Raw genomic sequence first — 12,943 nt, forward strand, 5'->3', positions numbered from 1 at the left:
AGGCCTTTTCCCCACCCTACCTCACACATTTACCATGGCTAATCCACCTAACTTGCACAACTTTGGACACTAAGGGGCAATTTACCATGACCAATCCATCTAACCTGCACATCTTTGGACTGTGGGAGGAAACCAGAGCACCCAGAGAAAACCCACGCAGACACGGGGAGAACGTACAAATTCCACACAAACAGTGACCCAAGACTGGAATTGAACCAGAATCCTTGACTCTGTGAGGCAGCAGTGCCAACTACAAACACTGTACTGCCCTATATGCAGAGAACAACTCAGATTATTAGTCCATGTTATCTGGTAAAAGGCTGCCAAGGACTGGTCATTGTCTTTACATCAACTAAGCTTTTCCACTGTGGGTCAAGAGTTTGTCTTCCTCTTTGCATCTTCCCTATGTTGAGGTCTAAGACACATTATTATATTGTTTTCTATTTTGCTTCTTTCTGAGAATCTTAAAATGCTGCAACACTTCCTTTTAGTCTTCCTTTTCTTCCGAATTCCACTAGCCATTAAAGTTGAATTTTGCCACTACTTACCTCATCCCTCGTGTCGTTTTGGACCTCGATGTTTGTTTGCACCTTGGGCCTTGATTTTTCATCTAAATTCTCAATACAATTTCCGATCCTGAATATTTACGCCTCTTGTCAACAGCAGTTCTTTTTGTCTCTCTGTCAACAGATGCAAGAACACCATTAATGGAAAGCTTGGGATTTCTACCAAATAGAACGGAATAATTAAATTTTGTCAAGGCACAGTCAAATGCCATTGAGTCTCATTCACACTGAGGATAACACTCCAGACTTGTACAGAAATAAACCCCCTTAGCAAAGAAAGATTCTTTGCCATATGACACACAGGCTCACACTGTAAACATCACTGAAAAATAAAAGGAAAACCAGCCAAGAATCGCTACTTCTGGAACCTTCTCCCTAATTGCCCAAGGCCAGTCTTCCATCATGATCACACTTTATTGACACGGTGCTCAAGGTACCCCTCAGCAACTACGGAGTAGAGGTCAGACCCAAAGTCGTTTGACTGCCAGCCAAAGTAGACCCAGCTGGTTTCAAACCTCCTGCTGCTCCTTTCCTATCAGACGAGCCTCTATCCGCAAATTTGGGGAGCTCATATTCTACAACGCTCACGGGGAGAGGCTATTGATGATCTCTCATGGCCATCATAACATCCTCCCTCACCCCCGCTCCCAAGCCCCTTCCCCAACACTCCACCATGGAAGGCCCTTTTCCACTACCAAAGAATCAGCCTGTGGTCGATGAGAGGTAGGATCGGATCAGGTGAAACAGATTGGAGATCTTTCCTTCCAAGGGGAGCGCATATAGCCACTGACACTGATTCCTGAGGTCTTGCATTAGTTGGGGCACTGGTCTCTTCGACTTACATCTCAGAATCCATGTTCGCATCACACAGTGGGACAGGCGTGGAGCTCACTTCCAGTCATGGCTCAATGCCAGAAGTGGTCATCCCCATGGCTAGTAATGAGACCTGCACTGGCACAGACTCCCTACTCCTTTGAAATGATGCAGATGCTTCCTGATAGTTTTTTCCTGCACTTGGAGCTTATAAGACACATGACTGCTTTTTCCTTTATGGTCCCAGGGATCCAACAGAGGCTGTCCCTGAACTTCCTTACATGGACTGGGTCCCTGGTTTTGAACGTTCTTTCTGTCCTTGCAGAATCATAGATCTTGTTCTGGTTCTGTGGTTGGGACTCCACCCTCCCCACCAGGTTTGAGAGCAGTAAGCTTGACCTTATCCAAAGCCTCCATCCCATTAACAATTCCCTTGGGGCAATTCCTATCATTCATTGTGTGAGGGGTAGTCCAGTTTGATCTCAGTGGACACTGCAGGTTGTTTCTTTCATGCCAAATGTAAAAGTCTGCAGTACCCTTTCAGCCAACCCATTTGATGATGAGTGACAGGGTGCTCTCCTAATGTGTTTGATTCCACTGGGGAGCATGAATCACCTGATGAAGGAGCAGCACTCTGAAAGGTCGTGATCCTAAATAAACCTGTTGGACTTTAACCTGGTGTTGTGAGACTTCTATCTGGATTAAGTACAGGAAAAACAGGTGCTGCCCTCTCAGCGAATTGTACAGGTTTTGTTATTATCTCCAGCTTTTCCAGGCAGTTCCGACCCTACTTTTTCCAATAGTGACTATGGAACTGGCCTCACTCTAAAATGCTTAGGTGTAGCATTGGGATCTTAAGTTTGGCTCCCCTTATTTATCCAAGCTTTTTCTGGACTGCCTGGTGATGCGTCACGGGCTCGACCGCTGTAAGAGATTCCATGATATTTTGTTGATCCTTTCACTCTCAATTGAAGGATGAATGTTGCAGAAGCCCCTCCCCCAATCAGAGGACACTGCTGTTTGATGTCCCCTGTAGTTCCTGAGCTCCTTTCTCCGCATTCTCCAACCATGGAACTATCCCTTTGGCCATCTTCTGATCTGAATTGAGTTCTACCAATAATTTATTTTGGACTGTCACATTGTTAATTCCACAGACCGGTCTGTCTCGCAACATATTGTTCGGGGATGGCCCGAATTCATAGCGCTCTGCCAATTTTTGTAACCTGGTCAACCACTTGGTGACAGATCTCCCCAGGAGTTGACCCTGCCATGTTGAAGCAGTATTGCTGGAGTATTATCAAGGGTTCGGGATCATAATCACTTTTAACCAAGTCCACCAATTCATTAAACGTTTTGTAGTCAGGGGCATCTGGATAGGTCAGTTTTTTTTTATTGCACTGAAGGTCAAGCACATTGTCAACAGGATCACTTTCTGCTTATCGTCCCCTCAATATTGTTGGCCTAAATATAGTAATGTACGTGCTCTGTGTATTGGGCCCAGTCTTCTATGCTTGCATCATCAGCTTCAAGTTTACCAAAAGGAGGCATTTTTCTCACCAGAGGATAACTTATCTCAACAGTAAAGACGAAGGAAGAAAAAAAATCACTTTACTACTTGTTGCCAATGTAATAATCTTACTGAGGCCATTCCTCCGTCACCATCATTCTGTACTTACAATGAGCTCAAAGCGCCACTCAGCAGCTGGTGGTTATTCCCCAAAGTCATTCGATAACTGCCCTGAGCCAGCTGGTTTTCAACCCCCTAGCTGCTCCTTCCCGACTGAGCAAGCCTCCACTCACTTAATAGGGGAGCTCATATTCTACCAGGCCCATGGAGAGATCTATTGACAATCAACAACTCTCTTCTGCCCACAACAGGGAGGTTAGTCCATTGTGACCAGTGGATGCTCATGTGGAAATGGTTCTGCTATCAAGGAGAACACTTGGTAAAATCACCAATTGGGTTTGCAGATCTGCAGCGCAGCCTTCTTTTTTGATGTGGATAGTTTCTCATCTGGGTTACATTCTGTGACTGATTACCTTCCACAGTAGATACAAACAAACAGTCAACAAACAGGATCAATTCTAGTCAAGTCAATACTGCTGCTTAATGTGTCGCTAATAATCAAGATGTTGTCCATCTATTCACAGGGGAGTCTTTTCTATTAAGTGCAACTAAGGAGAAATTATGCAAAAACACTTCAGTCCAGATCCAATTCTGGCTATTATACATACTAATTTTCTCTAGAATGCAGAGACTAGCAGTGTAAACATACTGTAAGCTTCTTAAGCGAGCATGAACTGTCATACTGATGTAAATCTAATTCTTGCATGCAAATTACTAACTGTACAGTAGTTGACTTTCTATCAACCCCTTTTAATCTGTATACATCTATATGAATTTGCAGAAAGTGTATTATACATTTAAAAGGAGCACACTTACTGTAAGAAATCAGTGAGGTACACATTTGTTATTTGTTGGTGGGATATGGGTGTCGCTGGCTGGCCAGCATTTATTGTCCATCTCTAGTTGTCCTTGGAGAGCAGTTGAGAATCAATCATATTGATGTGACTCTGGAATCACGTGTAGGCCAGATCAGGCAAGGATGACAGATTTCCTTCCCTCAAGGACATCAGTGAATGAGGTAGGGTTTTCTGACAATCCATATTGGTTTCATGGTCATCAGTAGATTCTTAATTCTAGATTTGTTTTCTTTTATTCAAATTCCACCATCTGCCTTGGCAGCATTAGCTGAGTTTCCAGATTAATAGTCTAGTGATAATACCACTAGGCCATTGCCTCCCCACAATGTGTTTACATGAATCGAATGGATTCAATTGCTATTAGAGATGTCATTAATCTATTGATGTACCATTGGTTACTTGTGACTAGTTTTAATATCATTATAATATTTGCCAACAAATCTCAAAGAAGGGATCATAGAAACGTAGAAACATAGAAGATAGGAGCAGGACGAGGCCATTTGGCCCTTTGAGCCTGCTCCACCATTCATTACGATCATGACTGATCGTCCAACTCAATAGCCTAATCCTGCTTTCTCAACCATAATCTGGGATCCCGTTCGCCCCAAGTGCTTTATCTGGAGTTTTGGGCAATTCTGACAGCCATTGTACATAAGAATCCATGCCTGCCTCAAAACTGCTTCAGAGTATTCTTTTTTGCCTTTAGCTTTCAGGTTAGCAAACAAAAAAGTGTTAATTGCTGATAGGTTTGAATCATTAGTCTATTGACTTATTACTATGCTTAACCGAAGTCTGTCTAATTTTCCACTCTGATGAATTACGTTATGGAATTGTTTCACAGATTGAAAAGCCAAAGATCGTGTTCACCACTTTTGCGAAGGCTAAAGTCTTCTCTCCACAATGTGTAATGACCTCAATGAGGCCCATGAGTTTGGCCTCTTAGAGTTTGAGCTCCCTAACTGAGGTAATGATTGCCTGTCTAATTAGGAAGTCTCCCCTATGTATATATATATTGAGGAGAGTCAGGGCTACTGACATTCTGGATTCTGACTGTGTACCTGAGGCACTCTTAGTAGTCGATTTGAGTTTGTGAATAAAGGAACTCTGGTTAAGGGACACTGACCTCTGAGGAGTTATTTCATTATGGCTTCATGCAAATTGTTCCAAGGCAGAATATAGGTATTTAGAATATTTAATTTCAACCACCTGACCACATTATTCTTTTCAAGCCTGGTCATTTGAACGGAGTGGGGGTTTGGGGACCATATTCTATTAAACGAAATGGAGGGGGAATGAGGAAGAATATTTGTATCTTCTATTCCACAGACTAGGATTACATTGCCTTGAGAATAACAGATCAAACGCTGATCTTACTGAACTGTTCAAAATTATTTAAGGAACTGATAGAAAGAGACTATTTTTTTCAATGACGAAACCCTAGAGCAAGGCCATTCAGGGCTGAGATCTTCCCATGGGGTAGTAGAAATCCAGAACTTTTTCCCTGCAAAAGGTACTGAGGCTAGATCAAAACTGAGGTTGATAAAATTATGTTAGACAAGGTAGTCAGATGGGCTGGGACTTTATGCCCTCCACTATAGCGGGTTTGGAGATGGGTAGGGCATTTAATCGGGTGAGATGTTGGCAGGTGGGGACCAGGTCTCCTTGCTACCTCATCCCCATTAAATCAATGATGGTATGGCCCGTAGACGGCTTCTCCGCCCTGCTGCTAATTGAGGCCCTCATTCCACCATAGCCGGATGTAACTCAGTCGCACCTTGGCCTGATGCCACACAGGCAAGTCACAACTTGTGTGGGATTGTTTGTGGTCTGCCAAGCTGGGGAGAGGGCCTCCTTTAGTGCCTCAATGAGGTACCTGAATTCAGGGAAGGAGTAAAGGATGATGATGGTGGGTCAAGGTGGGGTTTGGGGGGGGGTGGGGGTGGGCACTGATCAAAGCCAAGATCCTTGCTGTCCTTTAATAACCCCCACCCACAAAACCTCAACCACCATCACTGTCTTCTGGGCCTGGCTCACTTTGCAATCCTGCACAGCTGGGGGTACACTTCCTGCAGCAGCCATTGTCTGCCAAGTGGCATTGCTGAACAAAAGAGCCTCTGATTGGCCTGCAGTTCTTGGCAGGTGGGACTGTCCAACTACAGGATCCTAAATGCACAGAAGGCCTGCCACTGGCCTGTTATTTGCCGGATTGATTCGTAGTTTAGTTTGGGCCCTCCCCGCAGGAGGCAACACAGGTCTCTCATTGGCTCTCCAGTCTGGAGTCAAGGTCCAATCATCACCATAAAACTCTCCCATGAAGTTAGGATCTGTCATAAATGAAAGGCAAACAGGCTCAAAGGGCTGAATGGCCTCCTAGTCTTCCTTCATGACCATGTAACTATTGCCCTCTTCTTTTGACCGCAATAGTTGATGTTGGATTAATTCCCTTGCATTGGTTACATATGAATATATGAATTAAGAGTTGGAGTAGGCCACTTGGCCCCTCAAACCTGCTCAGCCAATCAAGGTTTCTCCTCATCTTTTATCTTTTAAAAAGTGACCCCTTGTTCTAGCTTCTCCAACGAGAGGAAACATCCTCTCCACATCCACTCTGTCAACACCCCTCAGCATCTTAAAGGTTTCCACCAAGTAATTCCACACCTAAATACCCATTTGTCATACATAAAACAAGACAACATCTGACAACAGGCTATTTTCATTTTTAACACTGAGTGCACAACTGAGCCTCACCTTATTCTTACCACGTGTCTGCACCAGAACACTTTCCCAAAGGAGGATATGAAGCAGGAACCCTTCCACTCATCAGCCTGAAGGCTAACTGTACTGTAACTTAAATGAACTAACAGAACACAGGATGGGTTGAAGGTTATACTTCTGTATAAAGAGATAAAGAGTAAGAAATGTCCATGGTTTCAAAGGGCTTTTGCTTTATGTATTACTCTATAAGTTAATGCAGTTTTTTATTTAAGCTTCATTTTAAATGTGATATTGGACAAAGAATAAAGAATAGTACAGCACAAGAACAGCCCTTCGGCTCACCAAGCCCATGCTGACACATGACGCTTTCCTAAACTGAAGACCTTAGAACAAAGAACAATACAACACAGGAGCAGGCCCTTCAGCCCACCAAGTCTGTGCTGACACAGATGCCTCCCTAATCTAATATTTTCTTGCCTCTATCTTGCACATATCCCTCTATTTTCTGCCTATTCATATTTCCATCCAGATGCCTCTTGAATGTTGTTATAGAATCTGCTTCTACCACCTCCTCCAGCAGCACGTTCCAGATACTCACTACCCTCTGTGTGAAGAAATGCCCCTTATATCTCTTTTAAATTTTCCCGCTCTCACTTTCAATCTATGCCCCAGAATAATTGACCCTTCGAACTTGGGAAACAGACTCTGACTATCCACTCTATCCAAGCCTGTATTAATTTTGTAAACCTCTATTAAGTCCCCCTCATCCTCCAATGCTCCAGTGAAAACAATCCAGGTTTGTTCAACCTTACTTCATAGTCCATATCCTCCAAACCAGGCAACATCCTGGTAAATCTCTTCTGCACCCTTTTCAATGCATCAACATCCTTCTGGTAGTGTGGCAACCAGAATTGTTTACAATACTCCAAATATGACCTAACCAAAGTCTTACACAGCTGCAACACGATTTTCCAATTCCTATGCTCAAAGCCCTAACTGATGAAGGCCAGCATGGCAAATGCCTTTTGACCACCTTGTCCACCTTCAAGGAACTGTCGATCTGATCCCTAGATCCCTCTGTGTGCTAATATTTCTAAGGGTGACATGGTGGCACAATGATTAGCACTGCTGTCACACAGTGCCAGAGACCCAAATTCAAATCTGACCTTGGGTCACCTGTCTGTGTGGAGTTTGCACATTCTCCTCGCGTCTGCATGCATTTCCTCTGTGTGCTCCAGTTTCCTCCCACAGTCCAAAGATGTGCGGGTTAGGTTCATTGACTATGGTAAACTGCCCCCTAGTGCTGCGGGGCTACCTAGATAGATGGGTGGAGATGCGGGGTAAGGCCTGGGTGGGATTGTGGTCAGCGCAGACTTGATGGGCCAAATGGTCTCTTTCTGCATTGTAGGGATTCTATGGCTCTACCATTTACTGTATACTTTCCTTCTGCAGTAGACCTTCCAAATTGCCTCATATTTCATACAATCATAGAAAACCTACAGTTCAGGAAGAGGCCACTTGACCCATCGAGTCAGCACTGACCACAATCCCACCCAGGCCCTAACCCCATATCCCTACATATTTACCCATTAATCCCTCTAAGCTATGCATCTCAGGACACTAAGGGGCAATTTTAGCACGGCCAATCAACCTAACCCGCACATCTTTGGACTGTGGGAGGAAACCGAAACACCCGGAGGAAACCCACGCAGACACAAGGAGAACATGCAAACTCCACACAGGCAGTGACCCAAGCCGGGAACTGAACCCAGGTCCCTGGAGTTGTGAAGCAGCTGTGCTAACCACTGTGCTTGTCAGGTTAAATTCCATCTGTCATCTTTTGGCCCAGATCTCCAGCCGATTTACATCCTGCTGTATCCTCTGACAGTCTTCCTCACTATCCACTACTCCCCTAATTTTTTTATCATCTGCAAATTTACTGATCAGACCAGCTATATTTTTCTCCAAATCATTTATATATATATTACAAACAATAAAGGTCCTAGCACTGATTCTTGTGGAACACTGTTTCTCAGAGACCTCCAGTTAGAAGTGTACCCTTCGACTGCTATTCTCTGCTTTCTATGCCCAAGAACCAGTTTTGTATCCATCTTACCAGCTCATCTTGGATCCCTTTTGTATCAGCCTGCCATGTGGAACCTTATCAAAGCCTTTATGAAAGTCCATGTATACAACATCCACTGTCCATGCCCTGGTCAATTTTTCTTGTCACTTCCTCAAAGAACTCAATCAAGTTTGTGAGCCACGACCTCCTCTTCACAAAAGCATGCTGCCCATCACTAATAAGCCTATTCTCTTCCAGATGTGAGTCTATCCTGTCTCTAAGAATCTTCTCCAAAAATGTCCCCACCTTTTGCCTCTATGTGGTCCATATCCCTCTATTTCATGCCTGTTCCTGTATCTATTGTCATGCACTGGAGTCACATGCACCTAACCAGCTGTGCTGGTTAGGTGCATTGGCCATGCTAAATTTTTCCTCAGTGTATCTGAACATAAGAACATAAGAAATAGGAGCAGGAGTAGGCCATCTAGCCCTTCGAGCCTGCCCCGCCATTCAATAAGATCATGGCTGATCTGCTGTGGCTCAGTTCCACATTCCCGCCCTCTCCCCATAACCCTTAATCCCCTCTCTTATCAAAAACCCATCAACCCGCGTCTTAAAAATATTTAGCGAGGTAGCCTCCACCACTTCAACGGGCAGAGAATTCCAGAGATTCACCACCCTTTGAGTGAAGAAATTCTTCCTCAACTCCGTTCTAAACCGCCCCCCCTTTATCTTGAGGCTGTGCCCCCTAGTCCTACTGTCCTTTCTGAGTGGGAAGAGTCTCTCCACCTCTATCCTATCCATCCCATTCATCATCTTATACGTCTCAATGAGATCTCCCCTCATTCTTCTAAACTCTAACGAGTACAAGCCTAGTTTATTCAGCCTCTCCTCATAGCTCAACCCCTTCAACTGCGGCATCAGCCTAGTAAACCTCCTCTGCACTCCCTCCAAGGCCAAAATATCCTTGCGTAAGTACAGCGCCCAAAACTGCACACAGTACTCCAGCTGCGGCCTCACCAATGCCCTATACAGCCGCAGCAAGACCTCCCTACTTTTATATTCAATCCCCCTCGCTATGAAGGCCAGCATCCCATTCGCCTTCCTGACCACCTGCTGCACCTGCAGGCTGGGTTTTTGCGACTCATGCACAAGGACCCCGAGGTCCCTCTGCACCGTCGCCTGCTGCAGTTTTTTGCCACGTAAGTAATAATCCTTCCTACCATTATTCCTACCAAAGTGGACCACCTCGCACATGCCAACATTAAATTCCATTTGCCAGTTCCTGGCCCATTCGCCCAGCCTATCTAGATCCTTCTGCAGACTCTGCACACCCTCCGCGCAATTTGCCGTTCCACCAATCTTGGTGTCATCAGCAAATTTCGACACCATACACTCGGTTCCCTCCTCCAGATCATCTATATAAATGGTAAATAGCTGAGGCCCCAGCACCGACCCCTGGGGCACTCCACTAGTCACCAACCGCCAATCCGAATAGCACCCATTGACCCCCACTATCTGCCTCCTATTTGACAACCAATCCTCTACACAGGTGCCCAAGTACAGCAACTAGGGGATTTTCACAGTAACTTCATTGCAATGTTGCAGCATTTATTATCCATTTCTAGTTGCCCATGAACTGAGTAGCTTGCTTGACGATTTCAGAGGGCAGTTGAAAGTCAACAACATTGCTGTGGATTTGGGCTCACATGTAGGCCAGACCGGGTAAGGATGGCAGATATCCTTCTCTGAAGGACATTAGTGAATCGAATGGGTTTTTCCGGTAATAGTTTCATGGTCATCAGTAGATTCTTAATTCCAGACATTGTTCACTGCATTCAAATTCCATCATCTGCTGTGGTGGGATTCGAACCTGGGTCCCCAGAACAATAGCTGAGTTTCTGGATTAATAGTCCAGCAATAATACCACTACGCCATTGCCTCTCCCACGATTCATGACCTGTTTCTATGCTTTATATTCCAGTAAGTTTGGGTAATTCTACTTCCTGGGGAAGTCATAATGAAAATTACCCTGGACTCTTGTTAATCCTCCAATAAGCACTTGTTCATCCTTATCAATTCAGAATCTAAAATACAAATTAAGTAAATTTCATCTTGATAACTGTGTATCGTATTCATTTGGGACTTCGGTTCACTTGACAGATGTCAGCGACAGAAGACGACGTTAATTTCTTTTTGCTCATCAAGGTGTGTGCCCAGCTTGCAGAGACTAAAATTAGTCTGTTAACCATGCTGTGTCGCCTTGTCCTTAAGTTAAAGTGTTTGACCATGCTGGTCAAGCTGCCATTAGATCAAAATGCAATAACGGTTCCCTGACCCACTTCGCTTTTGGATGTGAAGAATTTCTTAATTGCAGTGTACGTTCTAAAATTACATAACTGAATGAATAATCTTTTGTGTGGAGCTGATTTCTTTGAAACAAAAAATGTTTCAAATGTCCATGGTAACATTTGTACTTTAAAATGTTCTATGACTTTTGTAATGATATAAAGAGATTAATTGTGATTATAATGCAAATTAGAACTAGAGGCCAAAGTTACAGTTGGTTTGGGTTTTGAATTGGAAGTTTCTTTACGGATGTAAATCTGAAAGGATAGCAAAATATTCAAACCATACAACATAAAAGTCATTCAAGCCACAATCAACTTGACGCATGGATTTAATGAATGTATCATTAAAACATGATTATCGACTTCCTACATTCCCCTACCTTGGTCTAATGGAAATCTCATGAGGTTGAGGCCACCCACAAGTTACTCCTGCTGGATAATCAAGTGTCAGAGTTGTGCTCAGCGATTGCCATGAAGAATCAGATGGTCTCTCCTGCACCATCTGTTAGCCTGTAGCCACATGCAGCTGTTGCCCATTTGCCATGTCCCATCACGGTGAAGAACTCTACAAAACCAAGATGGTTAAGGCAAAGGCAAACAGGTTCAGAGGCTGGGGAGGGGTCCCAAACTCAAACCCGAGACTGCCCTGGATTGTCCGATCCCAAACAGGGAACATTATTGGGGGATGTTATAATTTACTTCAGCCTCTCAGCTTGGAATTGAAATAGTAAAAAATAATGAGGAATCAGCCAGCATTTCCTGTCCTAACACAGCAATATGTATCCCAGTGAGGATGAAGCTTGTGACATTCAGACACAGCACCGTGGTTAGCGCTGCTGCCTCACAGAACCAGGGGCCCGGCTTTGATTCCCAGCTTGGGTCACTGTCTGTGTAGAGTCTGCACATTCTCCCTGTGTCAGTGTGGGCTTCCTTTGGATGTTTTGATTTCTTTCCACAGTCCGCAAGATGTACTGGTTAGGTTCACTGGCCATGCTAAATTCCCCATCAGTGTACCTGAACAGGATTTGTTGCGTTGTTAATGTGAGTTTAATTGTGACACTAATAAATAAACTTAAAAACTTGAACTCAGTGAACTTAAACAGATAGCCTTGCTACATTCAGATTGATTGGATTCATACTGTAAGATGCTTTGTTAGGAGCAATGGGAGAGTGGTTGAATCTCTAGCAAGAAGTAGAAGAGTGGCGTACGGGAAGTGGGGGGAGGCGGGGGGGGTGGGGGAATGGTGGGGAGGCAGGGGGTGGGTGAGATAGTTAGAGACAAGGCAGCTTCCTTGGCATGGGTTCTTGTAGTTTTTGAAGATCCATTTAAATTGTCCCTCATTTTAGAATTCTGGCCACCTCAGAAATGTTGTACGACATGAACAGTGCGAGTAAAACAGCAACTGAGAAGTCAGCAGCTGGAGTGGAGTCTGTTCACCACATTTGGAACAGAATGATTTGAATTATAGATTAGTATCTGCTGCTCAAAGTTATTAGCACAGTGTGTGAGATTAATTCTCCGCCTTTAGGGAAAAATATTGAATAGAATCTACAGTATAAGCATCCAGAGCTTGCTGCTTTGCGCTGCTATTGTTACTGAAGAGAAAAAAGAAAATAAACAAAGATAGTTCAGAAAAATAAATTGTGGATTAGTTACTGAAGCTTTGTTAAAGGTGTTTTTTTTTGCAAGACTGCTGACTCATATAAGCTTTCTTTTTTTTATTGTCACATCTATTAGGATACAGTGCAAAGTATTGTTTCTTGCACACTATACAGACAAAGCATACTACTCATTGAGTACATAAGGGAGAAGGAAAGGAGAGTGTGCAGAATATAGTGTTACAGTCATAGCCAGGGTGTAGAAAAAAATCAATGTACTATAGGGTGGGTCCATTCAAAAGTCAGATGGTAGCAGGGAAGAAGTTGTTCTTCAGCTGGTTGGTATGTGA

General features: G+C 43.9%; 1 protein-coding gene and 1 long non-coding RNA gene across 3 annotated transcripts in view; one reads left to right on the top strand and one right to left on the bottom strand.

Annotated features, from left to right (window-relative positions):
- Window positions 1–12,943, top strand: part of LOC145356372 (protein shisa-6-like) — a 519,167-nt gene that overhangs the window by 328,418 nt on the left and 177,806 nt on the right. The window lies entirely within an intron of this gene.
- LOC145356373 (uncharacterized) overlaps window positions 1–12,943 on the bottom strand; it is a 144,425-nt gene that overhangs the window by 23,417 nt on the left and 108,065 nt on the right. The window contains exon 2 of the long non-coding RNA XR_013889127.1: window positions 549–680. This is a non-coding gene — a long non-coding RNA (uncharacterized LOC145356373). The remainder of the gene's footprint in view (window positions 1–548; window positions 681–12,943) is intronic.

Source organism: Carcharhinus amblyrhynchos, chromosome 21 (assembly GCF_965287045.1).
Source record: "Carcharhinus amblyrhynchos chromosome 21, sCarAmb.v2.hapA, whole genome shotgun sequence".
Lineage (NCBI taxonomy): Eukaryota > Metazoa > Chordata > Chondrichthyes > Carcharhiniformes > Carcharhinidae > Carcharhinus > Carcharhinus amblyrhynchos.